Genomic DNA, 3800 nt, shown 5'->3' on the forward strand with positions numbered 1-3800 from the left:
AGAGAAATCATCCATAAAAATTTCAAGGCCATTTCCAATCATGTCATGAAAGATAGCAGTCATGCATCTCTGAAATGTTGCAGGTGCATTGCATAAACCAAAGGGCATACGCCTAAATGCAAAAGTACCATAAGGGCAAGTGAAAGTAGTTTTCTCTTGGTCCTCAGGTGCAATTGTGATTTGATTGTATCCCGAATATCCATCTAGAAAGCAATAAAATTCATGACCTGCTAAACGTTCAATCATTTGATCGATAAATGGCAAGGGAAAGTGATCTTTACGGGTTGCATCATTCAATTTCCTATAATCTATGCACACACGCCAACCCGTAACAATTCTAGTGGGAATCAACTCATTTTTTTCATTAGTAATAACAGTAATCCCACCCTTTTTTGGCACACATTTTACAGGACTTACCCACGCACTATCAGAGATAGGATAGATAATACCTGCATCCAGAAGTTTAATCGTTTCAGCTTTTACTACCTCTTGCATCTTTGGATTGAGTCTCCTTTGTGGTTGTGCTAGAGGTGAGTATTGATCTTCCATCAGAATTTTGTGCATGCAAATTGAAGGACTTATCCCTTTGATGTCCGCGACCTTCCAAGCGAATGCGCCTTTATGCTCCTTGAGGACTCCCAAGAGTTTACTCTCCATGTCATCTGTCAAAGAAGAGGAAATAATAACAGGTAATTTATTATTTTCTCCTAAGTATACGTACTTGAGATGTGGAGGTAGTGGTTTGAGCTCCAAAGTAGGTGGCTCCTCTAGGCTTGACCTCTGAGGCATTAAATCTTTTCTGTCTCCCAATTCCTCTAATCTAAGCCTCACTTGCTTTCTCCAAGGTGGAATGGCATTCAAATGAGCTACCATCTTCATCTTTTCCTCGTCTAGCTCGTCCTCCTGCTTTTCAGTAGTGAGAGTGGCCTCCAATGGTTCTTTCAATCCATCCTGCACAAAATCACAAACAAGAGAATCCAAGACATCAATACGAAAGCAACTATCGTTGTGCATTGTGTGCTTGAGAGTATTGAAAACATCAAAAATAATTTCTTCTTCTCCAACTCTCAGTCTCAACTTCCCCTCTTCAACATCAATTAGTGCTTTCCCTGTAGCCAGAAACAGTCTTCCTAGGATCAAAGGCATCTCTACATCTTCCTCCATGTCAAGTATCACAAAATCTGCAGGGAAAATGAACTTATCCACTTTCACCAAAACATCTTCGATAATCCCACGTGGATACTTGACAGATATGTCAGCCAGCTGCAGCGACATCCTAGTTGGCTTGGGTTCACCTAAGCCCAGTCTCCTAAACACAGAAAAAGGCATCAGATTAATACTCGCACCCAGATCACATAGAGCTCTATGAAAATTAATGTCACCAATAATGCAAGGTATAGAGAAACTCCCTGGATCTTTTTGCTTAGGAGGCATCTTGTGTTGAACTAAAGCGGAGCAATTTTCAGTCAAATTCACCATCATGTGATCTTCTAGCTTCCGCTTATTTGCTAAGATATCTTTCAAGAATTTTGCATAACTTGGCATATTCAATAAAGCATCAGCAAAAGGAATGTTAATATGCAATTTCTTAAATATCTCAAGAAATTTACCAAATTGTGCATCTAATTTAGCTTTCTTCAATGCGGCAAGGAAAGGTGGAGGGATAACAATTTTGTTTTGTGCAATAGGTGTAAATGTAGAGTTAGAAGACTTACCTCCTCGATTTTCCACCTCATCCTCGCAATGCTTGGTCTTTTCCTCATGAGACTCGAGTGCTTTTCCACTCCGCAATTCCACAGCCTTCACATGCTCTCTTGGGTTAGTTTCCGTGTTGCTTGGCAAAGCTCCTTGCTCCCTATTAGAAATCAACTTTGCCAATTGTCCAATCTGATTCTCTAACCCCTTTATAGATGCATCTTGATTCTGAAATCTCGTCTCTGTTGCAGAAATAAATTTAGTCATCATTTGCTCTAAATTGGACTTCTCCTCCCGAGGCGGCTCTGGTTTGAATCCTTGGTGCATCCCATATGGTGGACCTCTTTGTTGGCGATTTTGGCTGTTTTGGCCTCCCCACGAAAAGTTTGGGTGATTCCTCCATCCCGGATTGTATGTATTCGAATAAGGGTCATTTCTAGGACGGTTCTGGAATCCACTTGTTTCACCGGTGCTCCCTCAGGCACATAAAATGGATTGCCATCTTGGCAATCCTGCACGTCATGCTCACCCCCACACTTATCACAGAAAATTTCTTGCAGACGCATAGCCGACCCACTCATGCTCATCCCATCAATTTTTCTACTCAAAGCCTCTAACTGTGCTGAAACCGCAGACAAATCATTAACTTGATGAACTCCAGCACCTCGTCTCTGCCTATCAGATTGAGGATGATAGCTACTCGCAGCCATCTCCTCCAATAACTCATATCCTTCCTCAACCGTCTTTCTCAGTAAGTTACCACATGCAGCAGCATCTATCATAGTACGGTTAGGAGTAATCAGACCATAGTAGAAAGTTTGAACAACTAACCCAAGCGGTAGCTCATGGTGTGGACATATCCTCAACAAGTCCTTGTAGCGCTCCCATGCCTCGTAAAGTGACTCGTTCTCATATTGAGCAAACGTAGTAATGTCGGCTCTAAGCTTCATAGTCTTCGACGGAGGAAAGTACTTGATCAGGAATGCCTTTGCCATATCCTCCCATGTAGTGATAGACCCTACAGGCAAACAGTTTAACCACGACTTAGCTTTATCTTTCAGTGAAAATGGAAATAAGCGCAAACGAACAGCATCATCAGACACGCCATTAAACTTAAAAGTATCACAAATTTCAAGAAAGTCAGCTATATGAGAATTAGGGTCGTCGAGTGCACTTTCCCCAAATTGAACAGTGTTCTGAATCATCTGGATGATAGCTGGCTTGATCTCAAACTGATTAGCTCGGATGACTGGTCTTACGATGCTTGGACGTGCTCCATCAAGAGACGGCTGTGCATAATCCAACATTGGAATGCGACGTGGTATCTCAACTTGTCTATTGTCACGCTGTTCCTCTCCACGTTCTTGCTCGTGTCTTTCCATCTGTTCTTTGAGTCTTTGTTGTTGTCTTCGACGTCTAGCTGTGCGTTCAATCTCGGGGTCAAAAGGCTCAAGCTTTAAATTCGAGTGATCTTCGCATGCACCACCAGAAAAATCTGCAACACAAGGGGAGTATCAATTGGGAATAAAATAAGTAATACTAAAGAATTTAAATGAGCAATAAAAAATCGTGAATCAACAGTCCCCGGCAACGGCGCCAAAAACTTGATCGAGCAAAACTTGCACAGTGAATAATCCCAAAATTTATTTTATAAATAAAAGCTCGATTTAAGTATCGCAAGTGCACGATAGTCAAGTTATAATAAACGTAAGTGAATACGAGTATCGATCCACAGGGACTGCGTTACACTATTTTTATTCTCACGTAAAATTTCTTTAGCAACGATGAATTGAGTTGATGATTAAACTAATGTAAATTAACAATTAAAATAATTAAAATGCAAAGGAAATGTGCTCAAGAATGCAATGATTAATTTAGATTAAATCAAAGGAGAAATGAATTTGTTGGGAAATTATCAGTTCACCTACCACTCGTGTTTAAACAATTACACTCGACTTTTACTCGTGCATTCGACGGAATTCCCTAGACTAATTAATATACTCTGTCGAGCGATATTAATACTAATCTTAAACATGTAGTAATCAATTGTCCTCAAATATTTAACAGTTCAAGATTGCATTACATTCTATGGAATCCACTAGCTT

At 40.4% G+C, this 3800-nt stretch overlaps 1 non-coding gene across 1 annotated transcript; it reads left to right on the top strand.

Moving 5' to 3' along the window:
* The first annotated feature begins 2535 nt into the window (after positions 1-2535).
* On the top strand, positions 2536-2642 carry LOC140808521 (small nucleolar RNA R71). Its single transcript, XR_012112941.1, has one exon. It is a non-coding gene; the product is annotated as a small nucleolar RNA R71 (small nucleolar RNA).
* The last annotated feature ends 1158 nt before the right edge of the window (positions 2643-3800 follow it).

Source organism: Primulina eburnea, chromosome 12 (assembly GCF_022965805.1).
Source record: "Primulina eburnea isolate SZY01 chromosome 12, ASM2296580v1, whole genome shotgun sequence".
In the NCBI taxonomy this organism is placed as follows: Eukaryota; Viridiplantae; Streptophyta; class Magnoliopsida; order Lamiales; family Gesneriaceae; genus Primulina; species Primulina eburnea.